Source organism: Schistocerca serialis, chromosome 2 (assembly GCF_023864345.2).
Source record: "Schistocerca serialis cubense isolate TAMUIC-IGC-003099 chromosome 2, iqSchSeri2.2, whole genome shotgun sequence".
NCBI lineage: Eukaryota > Metazoa > Arthropoda > Insecta > Orthoptera > Acrididae > Schistocerca > Schistocerca serialis.
In genome coordinates this window covers 728463854-728484730 of record NC_064639.1, presented here as the reverse complement: position 1 = coordinate 728484730, position 20877 = coordinate 728463854, and positions in this window count along the sequence as shown.

Below are 20877 nucleotides of genomic sequence, written 5' to 3'. Positions count from 1 at the left end.
GAAGCACTGCAAAGGGGTCTGTGTTTAGTTCAGTTCGACCCCAGACTGTCATTCTTGCAGCAGATGCTTCATAATATGACTGGCGCAATGTTGTCACACCAAATGGGCTTCAATGACAGGCCAATTGCGTTTGTGTCAAAGACATTGTCCTGGAGCTACAGCCGACTTGAAAAGGAGGCATTGGCTATGATTTATGTGGTCACACACTTCCATCAATACCAGTACGGTTGCCACTGTTCTGTAGTTACAGGCCATAGATCCTTGACGACACTGTTTGAATCCACCCAGCCTGTCCCATCACATACGACATAAAAGTTACAATGGGGGCCGTTCTCTTGTCCAATTACCAGTACGAGTTAGCATATCTTCCGATTACCAAACACTGCAACACTGACCTCCTGCCAAGGCTCTCTATTGGCTCTGATGCTGCATTGGATTCTTCTGAGGACTCCTGTCATGACATTGTTTCAGAAGAAATCCGGATTTTGGAAGATTTTATGGTCACTTTCTGCTGTGTGGCACAGGAGACGGTAACGGACCTAGCGTTGCAGATGCTGCTTGAGTTTGTTCGTTGTGAGTGGCCGTGGGGTCAGGAGATCCGCCACCTGATAGACACCGAAAGTGGCGATGCAAGAGTCACTGTCCCTCAGTCCCTCCAGCGGGAAGTTCTTCGGTTGTTGCACCAAGGAACTGGGGTATTGTCCGCACTACGCAGTTGGCAAGGGGCCATTGTAAATGGTCCGGAACGGATGCATAAGTAATGACTTCATAGTGCTCAATGTGCGCAGAGTATCAATCTGCTCCTCCCACCCCGTCCCCCCCCCCCTCTCCCCCGCAGTGGTCGTGTCCTGATAGACCTTGGCAACACCTGTACACAGGTTTTGCTAGACCGTACACTAGCTAGTGGTTGTCAATGCATACAGCAAGTTTCACTCCGTCGTTTCAATCAAGCTTAACACATCAGTCAGCACAATCAGCCCCTACGTCGAACTACTGTATTGAAGGCTCACCTCAGGTGTTAGTGTCGGATAATAGAATGCAGTTCATGTCTCGGGAGTTTGAACATTTTCGTGCACACACCGGTATTCACCACGTCCTTACAGCGTCCTTTCATCCGCAGTGGAGTGGTGACGCCAAACACTTCAAAGGAGCTTCAAATCACAGATCAACAAGTTGCGGGATACCCACAAGCGGGACCAGGATTTGAATGTTCTACTGTCGTCATATCGCTCCCCGCCCAAAGATGGAAAGTCGGCAGCGGAGCTCCTTCATGTCCGACAACATAGGACTCGATTTACTACGCCCACAGCAAATACCTTATGTACCACCTTCCTAGTCACAGTTTCATGTGTTTGGCATTGGTCTCAGATGAGAACTGAGTATGGTACTTGAGGAGTTATCCCACTGCATCTACATCATCCACAGTCCGATGTGGGCAGCATCGGAATCAGCATCAGCTAGTCCACTTGGGAGATTCTGTCGCCCTCGTTTTGCTCACGGATTCAGTATACGGCCCGGAGACAACATTTATTACACATGCATGGGGACCATTCCGAACAAGTGGCACTGCTGCTCGAAGGAGCGAAGGTGGTCGACCATGGTGAACTACAACCGCAGTTGACCGATACAGAGTGCAATTGGCAAGAAGTGACCCACATCAAACAGTGGGTCGCAATTGCAACCACATTTAACAATACTGGAAGGTCCGCAGTCTCACGGTCCACAGTAGGCATGCAGCAGCCACCGTCACAGTCGCTGACGACGCCTCCCGCAATACAGTCTTCTCCGTAGCAGGAGACTCCCATGGACGTCGACCTGGCGCCGCAGCCAGCAACAGGGTGGCTTCCGGTCGCCCGGCCGGACTCTCCAGAGGGCCCAGACGTCTCCAGTGAGCAGCCTGTCGCATTGGCTACTTCTGCGCCTAAGGCTGCCGACAACACCCTGTGGCTGGTTTCCCAGTCCTCGTTTCCAGCCATGTGACAGGGTGGATAACGGGTTGTAGTTGTGTGCTCAGCGCCGACTGAAGTTTCGGCACCTACGTGTGTAGTTGCTTAGGCGTTCCGTCCTCCCACATGCCATCGTCTTCCATCTCCATATCCAAGGTCGGGGCGGATGTTTGTGAGGGGAGGCATGTGCGGTATCGTCGAGTATCGAGAGCGGCGCAAGAAGTATCGACCACCGCAGCGATACTGTACTGCAAAGTGGTATCACGAGGCGCCTATGAGATGTGGGGAAGGAGCCGTGCCTCCCGTAGTTTCAAGGCGCCACCGCCGCGTCCCTGCCCTGAAATAGCGTCGCCAGAGGCGAGGAGGGCAGTTCTGTTCGAGGTCGGATCCTGCCCACTTCCAGAAAGTTCCTGTCGGAGTAATATCGTTGTGCTGCCTACTCGTCTTGACACAAACTGCGCCAACCGTCATGGAGTGAAGGGACTTCCGCTCCTGTGAAATGTGCCTTCGCACCAACGCTATCAGAACTGTGTCAACAAATGTCTACGAACTTGTGTTTTCTAGCGACTGTAGTGAACTTGTATCATTTCGCCACTCAGTAATGGTGGCTCATTTATTTTGTTCTGACTGCAAGTCTACATGTGCATTTTCATAGCTGCAGCCGAGCCTGGCGAACAACGACAAGTTTTGTTATAATCACGAAGAGATGACTTGTTCAGAGTGCTCTAATTGACTGTACCGTTACTAGCCACCTCAGTATCCAAGAAGTCGGACACAACAAAAGCGGATATAAGAAGCAGACAAAGGTAAGACAGGCAAAGATGCCATTCTTTGCGAAAACAAGTGTACTGTCGTCAAATATAGGACTGATTGTGAGAAAAAAGTTCTATAAATTTACGTCTGTAGCACAGAAGTAAATTATGAATAGTGGTAAAACTAGAAAAGGTGAGAATCGAAGGGTCTCATAAATTTCAGTGCAATAAAATAGATTTTGAACGTATTTGTCTGAAGTATAACCTTATATGAAAGTTAAATGTGGACGATAAAAAGTACAGACAAGAAGAGAGTTGAAAGTGTAGTTCTCATGAGACTGTTGAAGATTTGATGGTTAGATAGGACAACGAATGAAGAGTTGTTGAATCGAATCGGGGAGAGAAGAAATTTAGGCACAACGTGACTGAAAAAAGGATTCGTCGATATGAAATTCCTAAGTTTCAAGAATAATATGATAATGAAAGTGCAAGTGGATTTAGGTTGCAGTCGTTATAAAGATATCAACAGACTTGCACAGGGCAGTCTAGCGTTGAGGTTTGCACCAGACCTCTCCTGGAAATGAAGGAAACAGCAACAACTACAAAACGCCTCATTTTATGGAATTCCGTGTCATGCTTTGATGACAATTGCTGTTAATTAGGGAGCCATCCCTAATTTCTGGCGTGAAAAAGACAAATGTGGTATGCATTTCAAAAGTTTGTCAGTAGAGAGATTCGAGGCTTTATTTTTGATCGAGGTTTTAGATTGTTACGTAGTTTCTGTATAACCTTGCTGTGACGTGAGCGTTTTGAATCGTTTTTACACAGCCGGACATGCCCTAGTTGGCTAGTATGTAAATGTAGCTATAGCTTTAAAACAGTCACAGACCGCACATTTGGCGACAATTTTACAGAATCACCATTTCTTTGTTGGGAAGGGAGTGCGAGGCCGTTAAATTCAAATTCGTTGAGGAAGACGAAGGTAAGGTTAGTCATAGTCCTCGTACATAATCGAGTTTACCCCGAAAATTTACAGAGACAAATTCTTCTATCATGTGGAAGGGCAATGTGGGAGGAGATTCTCTGAAGGCAACAGCTGGAGTACTGACAACGCTTTGGGTGGGCGAAGAAGACGTCTTCTAGACGGGCAGTGTTGAAAGTGTCATGTTACCGTCTCCGGAAAACACGAGCTCCTCCTTCCGACACTGATTCCATGCACCAAGGAGGTCGCCGTTCCAGCATGCAGGTAAGATATCGGTCCATGATCACAGTATTGACATTCACATTGCGAGTAGGATCGAACCGATGCCCTTTGATGCAGAGCATTTCTGTGAATAGGACACTCTAAGATCCCAGAAACAACGAAATACGAAGGAGTCACACAAATTGGTCACAAAGTGATATTGCTCAGGCATCGACGGAAAGCGCAATATTGTAAACCTTGGAGGCCGATGGATGAGTATATGCCGCTGCAGCGCAATTTAACAGCGCAACTGGATAGGATACTAAACAGGGAGCACATCGACAATAGGGCATAAATTCTTTGGGAATTTCTTTGCGTGTTTTAGGTGGACGGCACCTATGCCTCATAGACAGGCATCTGAGAGAGGATATGTAGTTCGGTTCAAAGGAGCCAGTTGGAGTGGTCGGCGAAGCGCTCTGCTTTTGAAGAGGAGCGATGCCACTACTCGATATTTTTGGCAGTAGCTGGAGAACCACGGCCTAACAAAGTGTCAAGAAGGAAGCGGTCGACCTAGAGAGTCGACAGAGCGCGACGACCGAGTTATCATCAGAGGGGCACTCACAGCACCGGATACACCATTATCTCCGATTTGACGCGCAATCTGTGCTTCAGTGACAACAAATACCATTAATAAACGGCTGACAGAAAGGGGACTGAGCTCAGGGCGTCCCTTGCCCCGACTACCATTGACCTCGACACACCAACAAGCCCATTTGCAGTGGTGTCGGCCACATTCTGCCTGGAATCTCATTATGTCCAGCGATGTGACATTCCTCGACCTGAGGCTTGATGACCAGAGAAGACGTGTCTGGAGGCGCCCTGGATACCGGTGGGGTACGAAAGTGAATGTCGCTCGCCATACCGCGTGACAACCAGGAGTGATTGGTCTAGGATGACATTTCATCTCATACCAGGACCCCTTTGGTAGTCATTCGCGGCGCCCCTACTGTGCGGAGGTACGTCGACGATATTCTACTGTCCGTTTCGTTGCCCTTCCTGGCAAGTCAACCTGGGCTTACATGTCAGCAAGATAATGTCTACCCGTACACAAAGGCAGTTTCTGTTGCTTCTCTTCGTGGCTGGCGCTCTCTCCCCAACTGAGGAACGTTTGGAGCATTATCGGCAGAGCCCTACAGATAGCTCGGGATTTTGACGATGCAACACACCAGTTGGACAGAAGTTGGTACGATATCCTTCAGGAGGTCATCCAACAAATATATCGAACAAGCGGAATAACTTCTTGCATAAAGGCCAGAGGTGTACCTCTGCGTCATTGACTAGCTCTATTTGTGAAGCTATTTCTCTTGAATAAAACATGTATTTTTCTGAAATTGTAATACTTTTTAGTTTGTGAACGTACACGTCACATCTACAGATTTCTGTTCCATTCCCATAATTCCTTAGTGAGGCGTCTTTTTTTTCCTCTTGGAGTACAAAATTAAGATGTGATCATTTTGGGAACTATTGATTATTCGCTCAAGATGGCGACAACCATAAAATTCGGAGGAACTTCAAACAGGTTTCTTCTTCCCAGAGGTGACCAGTACTACAAAGCGGACCTGTTCTGGCGGTGTGAGCGAAGTCAAGATGGGAAGCCTCTGTGGACAAGTGACTTTGTCTATTCTATAAATATTGGCAAGCAGTACTGGAACAACATTGCCTTCCCGCAGTTGCTACTAGCACTGTTTTTAGAGGTCAGAAAAGTGTCGGGGTGCGGACGTTCTGGACTCATAAAGCAAGAGAGCGCAGCCGCCCAAGTTCCAGTTCGCCAGCTTCCCTTCGAACAAACATCTGCAGCAAGACGATCGTGAAGCACACGCGATACGGTCTCAGCAGTTTCTGCCTAGAGCCAAATTAAAGAGCGTTTGCTCATTACTTTGACCAAGAGATATAAATGTCGATCGCATACAGAAGCCACCATTTACAATATGTACGCACTACTTCGTCGTGTTCATGCCACGAGGCTACACTTTCTTCCCTGTGGTAAGCAGACATTGCAACAATTCCACTCAGACTTCTCGATCGCATCCTGAAGGGTTCAGCTTCCTTTGTAATATTTTAGAATTCTCACATGGATTCAGCTCCCTCTTGTACTTTAAAATCCGAGGGTCGTTTAAGGTCTTTTGATAACTGTGCGTGTTGATTCCTGCATTCATTGATAACTACGTATGTCAGTAATTCATTTCGTCAGTGAAGGCTGTCCCTGCCTGTACGAATGTAAATGTTTCCAGAATATATCCTATTTACTCGAACCCGTGTTATTTAGTGTCACATCACCTTTCCTGTTTCCTCAGTCTCCTTATTAATTGGAATCCCTTGCAAGTACCAAAAATGTTGATTGGCATCCATGATTGAGACTGCTATTAAATTCCTGGTAGCTTGCAATTGATTGGCTCCCACTGTTGGGACTGCTATTAAATTCCTGGTAGCTTGAAATTTACGCCCCCGAAAGCTGAATTAGAGCCACAATCTGACAACTCAGTGGCGAGAAGTTTCTGACCGTCTGACTGGCGTTTAAAAGCCGAATAGAAGGAGGCGTTGGTTGCAGATTCTTAGTCGAATGAGCTCGCTATTATTATAGTAAATTTTATGTGAGCTCGTTTTAACGATATGACGGTATTTGAAATAGTTGCATGTGGATTGCAGTATGAAGCACTTAGTGAACCTATCGTTTGCTTCCCTCAGGAGTGCTTTTACTTAAGTCTGGGGACCTTGACCCCAGGAATGATTAGAGCTTTTAGAGGTGAGGGGGATAGGTAACTCTTTTTGGGCCAATTCACACGAAAATGTGTATTAGATGGAACGAGTGGAGTGGAAGGAAAGCCCTCGCTCAGCTCAAGGTGAGAGACTATCTGTGCCGAGGATTTTTGACACATGTTATGGTGCGACATGAACCTCACGAATACCGACCGACCTCAAAGAGTAATTGGCCTTACAGCGCGCAGGTTTCCGCTGTTTTGGATCAATATACATCCCCTGTTCTGGATGGGCCAGAGTGGAAAACACAGAATATAAACTAAAAAACTGAAAGATTTGATACCTCAAACACCCAGTCACCGGGTCGTGAACCGATGTAAGCTGTTTCAGCAAATGTTTCGGCGAAGGGACCAGTTCGCTGAGTGGCTTAAATACTTATAATCTAGACGAGATCAGGATTAAAGTCTTGTCTACAACTCAGAGAAGGAGACTTCTTATAGAAAAGGAAGGAAAAGAATGAAGTTAAAAGGTCTTGGACTTAAGATCCCCAAGGAATGATAGTCTCAAAGCGAAGTGAATAAACGGACCCCTTCTACGCGTAAGACAGGTAGCAAGAGAACAAGGGAGGAGTCCACAGCAGAAACGTATGAAGAAAAAAACCGAGGCACGGAACAGGGTATCAGACACGAGTTTCACATTTTTAGGAAGCTCATATCGAACAGGTTGTGAAAATTACATCGTATCGGGAGGAGCTAGTCCTGATGGCCCTCTTTAAAAAACAAAAACTGGGGAGGACACATGTCAAGGCCTCAAATTCAGGAACGTCCGCCTGGTCTTTATCCGTGAGAGGATTGAGCCAGTGGACTGGCTGAAGGAGATTTTACCTAAGATGTTTCCGTGACCAGACGAGCAGGGGAACTATTCACCAACGTAAAAATAGCAGACTGGGTATCAGAATTGCTTAAGGACGTTCCCCCAGAGGTCCCGATAAAGTCTCGACAGGCTGAAAACTGAAGTTCAAGCCCTTCCGGAAGCAGTCGGGAAAAATTCCCTGAATGCAATCCGAGAGCAAGACCTGCATCTGTATTCAACGTTTTTGCATCTGACTTTTAGGGAAATCAAAGACATCATAGATGGCAATGGAGGCAATCTAGCAGTTGGAAGAGTTACAGATAAACCTGCCGCACAGTAAGGGGACAACCTCAGTTTTATGTCGCCTTCTTGGAATACAGATGAAAGTGAATCTGAACCAGGACCCTACTAGTATAACGGGGAAAGAACGGTAAGTAGTCCTTCCTTACGAGGACAGTGCTCCTCACATGGTGTATTGCCATATAAAGAGGAGAAGTGTTTTAGATTCCCGATCCTTCCTATATCATGTCGTCTTCTGCCCCAAGTAGGTGATCATCTAAAAGCACCCAAAACTGGTTGCTTCTTAGGTTATCTCATGGTCAGTATTCTCAAAAATTCCTCGCAGTGATATAACGTTAGCATCCATTACCATTCAAGGTGACCGGCGTTACCGTTACAACTACTTGTTCACTAGAAGACCTTAGATCCCAAAAATTTCAATTTCATCGCGGAGGTCAATAAACCTGCCTTTTCCGCTCTATGGAGTAATTTCACATGTTACTGCAAGGACGGAGTATTATGTCTACTCTCAGAGTGGTGCAGACAGGAGAAAGACTAGAAATTAGATTTGGAGAACGTGTGGTCTTGGAAAGGCATGGTATAGTTGGAAAATCTAATTTTGCTGTCGAAAATCAGGATATCGTACAAGCGAACTAGCCTGGCTTAATGACAGGACGAAAACAGCCGAAGATGCTTTATTTCGGATATATAGAGTGATTCCTCAATAGATAGTCTACTCTCTCTACAAAAGCTGGCTATGGTACTCTGGGCGGACATATTTACTATCAGAGCACACTTGGAGGAGAATTTACGTATGTGTTACAAGGATCATAGAATATAAATTCATTCAGGCAGCTAGACAGCTCTAAAATCTCAATAAGCACCAAAGACAGTTTTAGAATCCTATGCTGTGAATCCCTAGGGACTCATGCAGTAAAGATGATGAACAAGTTGACAAGTTGGCCAGGACATACGACGTGTCAATTTATCGTACTTAAGCGTTAATAACGCGATGGTAAAATCAAAACTCCGCAGCTAGAGCAGGAAGTAATGCGTAGAATATTGGGCAAACATCCAAAAACGAAAACATGGCAATCAAATGGTGCTGAAACCACGCTTTATGAAAAGTTCTGTCATCCAGTTGGTAAAATTTAGTGTGTATTATTCACCTTTCCCTCAGCTCCGAGGACTGAAGTTCTCAGACGTCACCTTCCTCCGACCAAAGCACTTCTACATCACGGTATTTGCCAAGTTCCACAGATACCATGAGCTGTGTACCTACACGACGGTCGATTTTAAAAAGGTAGGAGGATAAACAGGGGCTGGGCAAAGCAGAACTCTGCTAGAATATATTTGAAACAAGATTGTTGACTCTTGTTAGCAAAGATTACAAAAGATGCTGGAAACGACTACCTTTGACGTGAATGCAGCACTGCGCTCTATCAAACTGTGTGACACGCGTAGCAGCTGCACCTGAGGGACAGCAGCAGTAGGATTTTCAACGGACTGCTGTTCCATTCTGTGAGAAGTACAGAAGTATTTGAGTACACCTGACACTTCAATTTCCCTCGCTGGTAAAAATCACTGAGGGAGAGATCAGGTGATAGTGGTGGCCAGGAGACTGTAGTGCAACTGCTGATATTCTTCTGGTCACAGATCTGCACTCATGAGAAGGTTGTCAAGTCTGTGTGTGCCGTTACCCCGTCTTGCTGAAGATATCCGTAGAGTCGTTCATCCTCCGTGAGTTGATCCACATATGAATTAAACAATTTCTGAAGACACCAGTTATCATTAACTATTTGTGAAAGAGCCGTATTATGACGCGGACACAAGGCACTGTATACCACGCACCAATCTTGAGATTATGCAATGGCTCCTCAAAGCCCTGAACTAGGCCTCATCTGTAGAAATAAAAGACGGAGAATCGAAATGGTTTGACTCCAAATAACTCTGAAGCCAGCGGCAGAACTGAACCCACGGAAGTTCGACAGGACGCTGTAACTCATTAATAACAGTATATTTGTAAGGATACTGATGCAGGTTCTTTTCGATAATGTTTAGCCACGATGGCATAAAACTAATAAATCACCAGCGTTGAGACTTCGTCGAACTTTGTTCCAAGTTTTCCTTCACTCGAGCAATGTTTTCTAGTGTTCGAACATTTTTCGAGTAGTTACAGTTTTTCTGCGATGGAAAGCCCGTTTTGTGCCATTTTGCCACTAATTTTTACATAGCAGACTTCGCTGGAAATTTCACCAAAACACCTCCAGTTAGTGTCTTGCGCAGAGAGTTCCACACAATATAAATGTTGTATCTGTTCTTTCGGACATGTCCGAAAGAATAAACACCATTTTCGATCCTGCAGCCACTATGAATCAAGACACAAAACACTGACAATGCCAGTTGGCATTGGCTTAAGTCTATGATGAAAGTTGGAAACTTGTGCTGGACTGGGTCTCGAACCTTGTAAGAGGTCCGAGCAGATGTAATTTCGATGTATTGCTCATGCGCTGCCTGCGATATGCAAGGTAGAAGAGAATCTCTGACCAGAGAGCAGTGTTGACTGCAGTACGAACTGTGTAGCTGTAGCAGTAAGTTGTTGCTAGTCTGCAGTCTGCTCTAGTCTGGTCTGGTGTATCATGTTGGCTGGGCCGGTCGCGGTGCAGCGATGTCGGAGCCTGAGTATTATTGTATAAGGTAAAAAGCAGCCTCGCGCATATGTAGTAATGTCATCTCAAGTCCCATGTAAAAGTTTTTAAAATGTCGTAATAATAATCTTTCTCATAAAAAGTAACTTTTAACTACCATTCATTTCGATTTAAAGAATTTACTAATTTCTCCCATCCATGATCATCCCGACTGTTGCAAAAGAAAAATCAGTTGCTTCCTTTCATAAATGAGAAATCTATCGGCCAGCATTGCACAGGGCTGTGGCAGAAAACATTATTTTAAGAGCAGATATATATGCGTTATACGGCGACTTCATTGAGGTAACAATTTTTCTCTTTTTTATTCAGAATGATCTTTCAGGGCCATGACGCAGCACTGCTGACGTCCAAAATTTACCAGGTTAAATTCACAGTCAATTATTGAAAAGTTATAAGTGAGCGACAATTTAATTGAGAGGTTAGTTACATTGTATTATTACCAGGTTACTGAATTTATTTACTTATTTTTTGTTGGGACGTTACACTTAATGTGAACGACATAATTATAATTTTTTACTGTTGAGAGGTTTAGGAATTTTTCTGTTTTGAGGTTACACTAAATTAGAATCATATTCATATTATTTATTATAGTTTGTGGGGAGGTTAAATGAGAAGAAATTTTTGTGGGGAGGTTACACTTGGGGACAACCGGCCAGGATCGTATTTCTTTGTGAATTTCTGAGAAGTATTCCTATATCTGCTCTTATTTGCTTAAATGTAGTTTGCATCTGGCGCAACGCATTTACTAATTTGTCACTCTTTCTTTCACAGATCATCGGCAATTTATTGCTCTTTGTTGTAATTGTGTTTGTTCCATTTTTGCTTCGTCTTTGTTTCATTTTGTGCTTAATTTTGATTTGTGAAAAATGCCGTGAAAAACTGTTAACAGTACATCGTGATGTGCAATGAGTGAAATAGCCGACTCGAATAATTTGACCGATAATACTTGCGACACTGAGTATAATAGTGATAATCGTCTAATTACAGATAATCAGTGCCTGCCGATCACTAGTATTGATTAAATCCTGATGATGGGCAAACAAATGCAATTATGTCCACAGTAAATTTAACAATTGATGACGTGGCACGTTCCGATACAATGAACGCCGCCCAGTTTGACACGCCTGATTTGCAAATTTTGCATAGTGAACATATAAATTTTTCTCACGAAGATGAACAATGTAGTCAAAATACGTCAGATTTATTTGATTCCGAGGTAGTGACCCATAGTGCACATCCGATTGGCAAACCTTTTCGAGAATCACAGAAAGACCAAATGGTTACACAAAACGTGACAATTGCAGGTACGCCATCAAACAGCACAGAGAAAAGAGTAGGTAATATTGGCATGGATCAAGTTATGGCATTATTGCTACAACTTAATGAAAATTTCAAACAACAAATTAATGAATCGAACAAACAACTAAATGAAAAACTAGACAGCAACTCCAAACAGTCGAATGATAAACAAGACAACAATTTCAAGCAACTTAATGAACAGAACAAACAACTTAGTGAACAGATTACAGCCGTTGCCGTCCAATGTCATGATACTAAAGAACAATTACGTGAGGAAGTTAAGGCTTGTGCTAGGAACAGTAGTGAAGAAATTAGATCTGTGGCACAAGAATTAAGTAATACACATGTAGCCACAACTAAATTACTTAGAGATGAAATTAGTGCAGTCGCTAAACAATGTTCTGAAAACGCAACACAGCTACGCGACGAGTTTAAATTAATGTCAGCAGAACTTTCACGCACGCTGGATGCGAAAGTAGACGCGAAGTTTGACCAACAGAACAGCCAAATTGACGAACGTTTTAATCACCACCTACAAAACAGTGAAACGCGTACCGTAAATTTATACAGGAACAGAATAAAGTAAAGCAACAAGTCATGGAAACAATTACCGCACAGAGACAGGAAGATAAGCGTAAATTGTTTGCGAAAGCAAAAACATACGTAGACATCAATATTGCTACAGTATCAGACGAAATCAAACAGTTGAACACCGAATTGCATGATGAAATCTGCGATCTTCAAACATAAACAGACACACACACATTAGACTTTCAGACAATGACCAACAGACTTGAAAAGTTGGAACTAATACAGGATCCCGATGCCATCAAAGCAGATGTTAAAAAATTGAACAAAACTACACGTAAAATACAAAAACAAATTAATGCTTGTGATACTAAAAACGATGATCAGGTAAAAGTACTGACTGAAAAATATGATGAATTGGCCAGTCGTATTGATGTTATTGAAAATAATAATGACACCAAATCAGACGATACGTCACCTGTTTCGTTTGATCAAATACCCGAATTCCAAAATTTACAGCAGACGATCAGTGAGATATGTTTGTCTAATAATACATTACGTAGAAAATTGTCATCTTTACAGCACGAATTGACGGAGATGAAAAATATTTCAGCCCTTAACACATCACAGCATACGCCACTTTCCGAAAATTTGTCAGACTCTCACAGCCAGTATAATTTAGGTAATTTACAGAGAGTACGTGAGTTAGATTCCGAACAGTCACAGACAAACGGATTAGCATATAGTCCTAAACCTGTTCAGACATTCAGAGACGAAAATTTTGATTACAAGCAATTTTTATCCATAAAAAAATCTAAGGTATTTAAAAATGACAGAACACAAATACACCCTTTGGACTGGATACGACAATTTGCTTGTGTATTTTCTCCAGCTTGCTCTGTAATGCAGAAACTAGAATTGGATTGGATACAACAATTTGCTTTTGAATTTTCAACGTCATTGCCTGTAACACAGAAACTAAAATTTGTTTGCAGCGCGTAATGGACCTCAGGGGATTCATTACGCTTCGATGAATATGTGCCGTAGCGTGCACAGGGCCCCGAGCCGTAGTAGTGCTATTTCATCTTTAGTTTTCTGCACTGTTGCCTTCTCTTTTACTATCCTTTATATCTATCAAAACAGCTCTTCAACTATCGATCTGTCTAGAATTAGAAATGAGTAAAGAAAACCCGATATGACAAGTTTTACCGAAAGCGACAATTTTCAGTAGACACTTGCGAAATAAAAAGAAATACCAGCGTAATTTTAATGAAAGACAAAATTTTAATCATCAGTATGTACAAAATTTTTAGTAATCGCAGATACATTTAGGCAACAATAGAGGCTTTTCCCACAACAGCAACAAAACCAGCCGGTTAGCATACCTAACCAACAATGCAGTCTGCAAGGTCAACCAAGGTTTAATGTTTCGCCACCTACACGTATAGCGTCGGCTCCGCCAAATAGTAACGCACAGCAACAAGGAAATAACTACGTACAGAAAACACATCATTTCAACTCGTATCGCAACGCGCCGTATAGAAATGACTATCATGACAGACTAAAAGTAATGAGCACAATTTTCAGCGTACGTTTAATAACAGTCGGTCTTACCAGCAGCATAGTCAACCGCAAAAACAGATTATCATGAATGAACCAGACAGTAGATATCATCCAGAACGTAATACGTTAGGAAGAAATAATAGAACAGTACAAATAGTCGAAATGCCACAGCATCCTCCCGCAAATAACAGCACGTCAGAAAGAATTTGACAAGATACGGTACAGGTTGCATCTTCCAGCAAAGTAAGCAATACTTTTGACACAGAGAATCTTGTTCACGAAAATGTTATTACTTTTGACGACATCCGAGACACTCTTTTGCAGGAAAAACCAGTTATTCAAAAAACCATTTCCCACCCTGTCATTAAGTAAAAATTGGATCATCCAAATTTTCAGCAGTAATCGATTCTGGATCACCTATGTCAGTTATAAATGAAGAAACTTTCAACGAATGTAACAAAGACAATACCTATCCTACGTTACCATTAGGCAAAACTAAAGTAAAAGGTGAAGTATGTAATAAGGAGTAGACGTAAAGTTACAGACACACTTATCGTTTTGTATTGCAGGTCATACGATCCACTCAAATTTTTGGATTGTTCCCTTATTGACAACAGACGTTATTCTAGGTACGAATTTTCTGGTACAACATGACGCAATTATTGACTTTCAAAATTCCTATTTAATGTTAAAGGATGAAAATGTACAACTGGCATTAGAATTTCAGCACTCTTTATCTGCAGAAGAACAAACAATTAGCCGGACAGAGGTCATTTCTGCATCACGTAACACGGACTGTCATTCCACATTGTTCACAGATACGTACGTACACAACTATAATACTCCAGACGAAGCCGACTATGACGTTATGCAAATGATTTCTGATAAAGTTAAACAGAGCAGTGCAAATACAGACGACGAACGTTCAGAGCTACGCAAAATTCTTTTACAGCTAGCTCCAGTTTTTGACAACATCCCTGGTACTATGTCCGGTTTTATGTATGAATTTCAAGTTAAACAGCACGATACATTTAAAGCCAAACATTATCCTATTCCATACATTCACAGAGATCAAGTTAAGAAAGAATTGCAAGCTATGCTTGACCAAGGTATTATTGAACCGGCAGTTAGTCCGTACATAAACCCGCTCCATATTGTTCAGAAAAAGGATGGTTCACTTCGCCTCGTACTTGATTCGCGCCACATCAGTGACATTATTATTAATGAAACAGATCGCCCACAGACACTAGAAGAACTTCTACAGAAATTTCATGGTACTGCTATTATTCCACATTAGATTTGAAATCGGGATTTTGGCAAATTCAGCTCCATCCGAACTACAGAAAGTACACAGCATTTCTTTGTTTTGGTGACTGTTATCAGTTTTGTAAATTACCGTTCGGTTTAACTATTTCTTCAGCAGCATTTATTCACGGTTTGAATACTATACTTCCGACAGAACTTAAAGACAGAATCACAACGCTTGTAGACGACATTCTTATTGCAGAAGCTAACTGGTCTGAACACAATCTGATTCCTGAACAACTGTTACAAACTTTTCGTGCACAAGGACTCACAGTTAATCTTAGCAAATCGCACTTTGTCAAAACTTCTATAAAATTTCTTGGACGTGTAATTTCAGCAGAAGGCATTGCACCTGACACGGAAGAACTTCAAGCTTTACGTGACATTACTGTACCTACGACGAAGAAACAATTACGCAGCTTTCTGGGATTAATTAACTTTTTTGTAAATTTATTCATTACTCTGCTTTAGACACCCCTAGATTATGTCAATAGACAGGTAAAAACACTATTTGGTTCTGGGATAGCCAAGCACAGTCTGAATTTGTCAATCTGAAACAAGCTTTGTTGAATGCAGCACTTTTTCACATCCAGATTTTATTAGAAATTTTTCCATTGCCACCGACAGTTCTAACACAGCCTTAGGCGTACACATTTTTCAGGAAATTGAAGAAGGCGGTAATACAGTAATTAAAAACATCGCCTTTGCGAGTCGCATTCTGTCAACTGCTGAACGCAATTATTCTGTTACAGAACTGGAAACATTATGTGCTGTATGGGCATTTACGAGATTTAGGCACTTTCTTTATGGAAGACATACGACCGTTTACACAGATCATAGAGCCATTCAGTTTTTATTTTCAGCAAAATTTACACACGACAGGTTAAGCAGACGGAAACTTTATTTACAGGAATTTAATTTTACAATTGTTCACATTCCCGGTACGCAAAATATTGTAGCAGACGCACTATCCCGTACTCTCAGCAACAATCAGCAAGACATCGCAACCAACTTCCGCAAAGCAAATTTCAGCGTCATGTACAATCAACAAGTTGCATTTGAAAATGTCATTTCGGCATCATTACGAGACATAGCACAAGAGCAGAGCAAAGACAACGTGTGGAAAGAAATTAAACATCTTTGGCAAGATAGGAATAATGTTACCATCAGAAACCATTACACTGTACGCAATAATATTCTGTTTCGCCGCTCTCACTCTGACAGCAACAACTGGTTACTATGCATTCCTGACGAACTTGTTAACAAATTAATTTTGTATACTCATTTAAGTTACGCACATTACCGAGCCAGAAAATGTTTTCTTATACTGATACAGAACTGTTATTTTGCCAACATGGGGAAACGTATTCGACGAGTTTTAGCGTCATGTAAAATCTGCCAGAAAGCTAAATCAGACACGACTTCACATATTCCTCTCTTACATCCTATTGTACCTGTTAAATTGAGACACATGGCCGCTGTAGACATTTTTGGTCCGATTCCCAGATCTAATAGAGGTTTTTGTCACATCTTTGTCGCTGTTGAACTCACTTCGAAATTTGTTACCTTCACTCCGTTACGTAAAGCTACTGCTAAATCGATTTCGAATGCATTTGTACAACATTTTTTATTTCATGTAGGGCATGTAATGAAAGAAATTTCCGGCAATGGACCACAGTTTCGATCTGCTATATGGACACGTATGTTACGAGCTAGAAACAGTTCTCCGATCTATGTATCCAAGTATCACGCTTCTTCGAACCCTTGTGAACGTCTAGTGAAAGAAATTGGTAAACTATATAGAATATACTGCCATAAAAAACATATTGATTGGGACACACACATACTCTCATTCCAGGACGTAATTAACTCCATACCAAATGAATCTGCTATGCTATCGCCGACTGTTATATTGATAAATGTTGAACCACCTAACAAAATTAAAGAATTAGTATCCTTTCCTACATCGCGTCGACTACGCCACCATCAAATAATTGACATTGCACTCAACAACATCAAACGTGCCGCAGAGCGCCGGAGAAGACAGCAAAAACAGGTTTGTACATGCCGTGACTTTCACATTGGACAGAAGATATTAGTACGTACACACTATTTATCCAACAGAGGGAAGAGTAGATGCAGTAAATTTGAGCTTCTATACGCAGGTCCATATAGAATTCGCAGCATTCCTCACCCCAATGTAGTATACGTCGAAACTCAGAGAACCAGAAAAAGTAAAGGCAATCACCATGTCTCCAATATTAAACCCTTTATTGAATGAACATGCTTTATGATTTATCACACTGTAATGCCATTTCCTGATTTTTATATGACCACTTATGCAATTATATTTATATGAACACTTACTGATGATTATCATATTTTTTCTTGGCAAGTGCCCGGCAAGGTAAGGTCAGCAGGTTGCTTTTCTTGTCGTTATATATCAGACCGTGTGCATTTTCCATTTTTCGTGTATGTATGATTGATTTCCTGTTTTGTTTGTATGTACTACGAAATCTTAAAGATATAACAAACACCAGTTGACTTTGACATTTTTCGCTATGATATATCAACATCGTGACTATTTTACATTTTTTTTGCCACTACATTATGATACTGTGTGTACATTTCTTGCACTTGAAAACCGTCTATGTTTTTGACCTAATACGTTTTCTGTCATGCTATGCTGTATGCTTAATTGTATCACTAGCAACAAGTTTTTATTTAATGAGTATATGATTTAAATGCAAGATATTAATCCTTATTCATCATTTTCAGAAAGCAATAACGTGTAAAAGAAATAACTTACACAAACCACAGTGGATTACTATGAAACGGGAATTTCACCATCACAATGAAGGAAAGAAAATGCAATATCTTGTGACGAAGAGTAAATAGATCAGAATTAACAAGCATTAACAAGAATATACTATACACATCGTATGATAGCAGTGTTAACTAATTATTTTTCTTTTAGAATACGAGTCGATTGATGCAGGCTGTCAGACAGAAGTACACATCTTAGTTTTAGTGATGAAATATGCTAAAAATAAGAAACTCTATACTATGAATAATCGTATGAATTAAATGGTAATATGAATAATGAATAATGAAGTGTCTCTTTTGCAGATGATAATGAATGATGATGAATAGTTATATGAAGAATATGCTAATATGAATAATGAAGATTTTCTTTGCAGGTGATGATAGTAATGAAGTAAATGGGAATATGAATAATGAAGCTTTTCTTTGAGGATGAGGATAATGATGAAGTTGTATATTTAGTGTTAGTTAAGAAATGCTATGTAGTTATTTAAGTATTTGTTGCAGTTCGTTTCGACAGTATGTCTTATGTCGCATGGTATAATGACTGAATGTTTTGGAAAGGACAGCTAGAGTACATACATATTGAGTACACGTTTCATTACCTGTTAATTCGAAGTTCACTACTTTTCAGCATAATATGCATTCCTTCTTTCAGTTCAATAATCTATTTTGTATTTTTTCCAGGAGAAGCTATTCATGAAATTAATGTGCTATAAGCAGTTAGTCATTAAACCTGTTCTAGTATTTGCATTTTTTTTACACATTTGTGTGTGTCACTCATGAATGCGATCACATATACTCTACTTGTTTCATAACCTTGCTACAGCTGACTCATGACGAATGACGATATTAATTCTTATATCCAGCAATAAGTCAAAAGCAAATATTTTCATGACCCAGCAATTAATTATCGATCTCAAAGCAATGCATTGCTAGCACTAAAAAAAATATATTTTACCAGTGCCAGCTATTACCAGTATACAACCAAATAAATCTACCAGTTTAAGAGCTATTTCTAGTTCTAAATATAATGCAAATTTCTCAGTTGTATCGAATCCATTATATCTATGTATTATTGGACCACAGACCTTGAGTAATAGTTACTGTGTGTTACATTTTAAATGTGTCCTATGTCACTTGAATGATGAGTTCTGAGTAATACTGAATGATGTTTTGTAATAATGCATAAATGCTATGCCAATAATTTCCATAAATAATATTTTTGTTATGCTCTATAAATGCTATGCCAATAATTAACTCTCATTTTGAATGATGACCTCTGAGTAATACTGAATAATGTTTTATAAAAGTATATGAATACTTTGTCAATGGCCAATGAATGCCACTGTTTCTTATATTTTTAATTTGTCTTATGTCACTTACATGCTATTATATACGAATACCAGTAGCTTGATGCTACACTCATTAACTCTTGTTTTGAATGATAACTTCTGAACAATGCATAAAAATGGTTTGTAACTGGCCAATGAGTGCCAATATTTACTGTAAGCAGATGACTTATGAATAATGTTCTGTAATACTCCATACATTGTACAGAAATGTTTAGTAACTAGGCAATGAGTGCCAACAACTACTCAAATCGGTTGATAGACTAGTGTAATGTATGATGACTAGCATAAGACTTAATGTCCTTCACCTTCTGACCTAATTACCAGAAATTACCGCAATATCCGTTTTGTCCAGTCCATCCTCATGATCATGGAGCACTATATTTGGTTTTTGCACTAATTCTTCGTTGGTGAAAGAGTATGTATTGTACAAGAGTGTGGTGTTGACACATCATTCTGGACACCACCTTGATCGATGGAGATGTTATTATGGTCCTTCTGTTTGGTGTACCTAATGTACTACCAAAATGATAATATTGAATATTAATACGACACTGATTAACACTTCAGGGAAGAGAACTTCAGATTGTCTCACTTGGTGTTGTGCTTCTGTAGAAAGATATGGACTTTCAGTGCAGCTACGTGCAACCTACTGTGCTACAACCATGATGCAATCCTTCCCCTTTCCTTTCCTAGTTCTGGTAAAATGGTAAAAATATATACAGTGCGTGTACACTTTATGTCATTTGTTAATATGTTTTGCACTCATTGCGTATCCTAGTTCTGGTAAAATGGTAAAATTATATACAGTGCGTGTGCACTTTATGTCATTTGTTAATATGTTTTGTACTCATTGCGTATACATTTCGTCATTGCTTGATATGTTCTGTACTCAGTGCATGTGCACTCTATTTCATTTCATGTTCTGCACTTATATATATATGTATATACTCTGTGACTGTAAACTTAGTTAATTAAGTAGATTATAGAAAAATTTGTTGCTCATGGCAAGTCCAATTGATTCACCATCGCTGCCAAATTTTTACCCCCCACCCCGTGTTCGGTTGTGTAAGAGGTCCGAGCAGATGTAATTTCGATGTATTGCTCATGCGCTGCCTGCGATATGCAAGGTGGAAGAGAATCTCTGACCAGAGAGCAGTGTGGACTGCAGTACGAACTGTGTAGCTGTAGCAGTAAGTTGTTGCTAGTCTGCAGTCTGCTCTAGTCTGGTCTGGTGTATCATGTTGGCTGGGCCGGTCGCGGTGCAGCGATGTCGGAGACTGAGTATTATTGTATAAGGTAAAAAGCAGCCTCGCGCATATGTAGTAATGTCATCTCAAGTCCCATGTAAATGTTTTTAAAATCTCGTAATAATAATCTTTCTCATAAAAAGTAACTTTTAACAACCATTCATTTCAATTTAAAGAATTTACTAATTTCTCCCATCCATGATCATCCCGATTGTTGCAAAAGAAAAATCAGTTGCTTCCTTTCATAAATGACAAATCTATCGGCCAGCATTGCACAGGG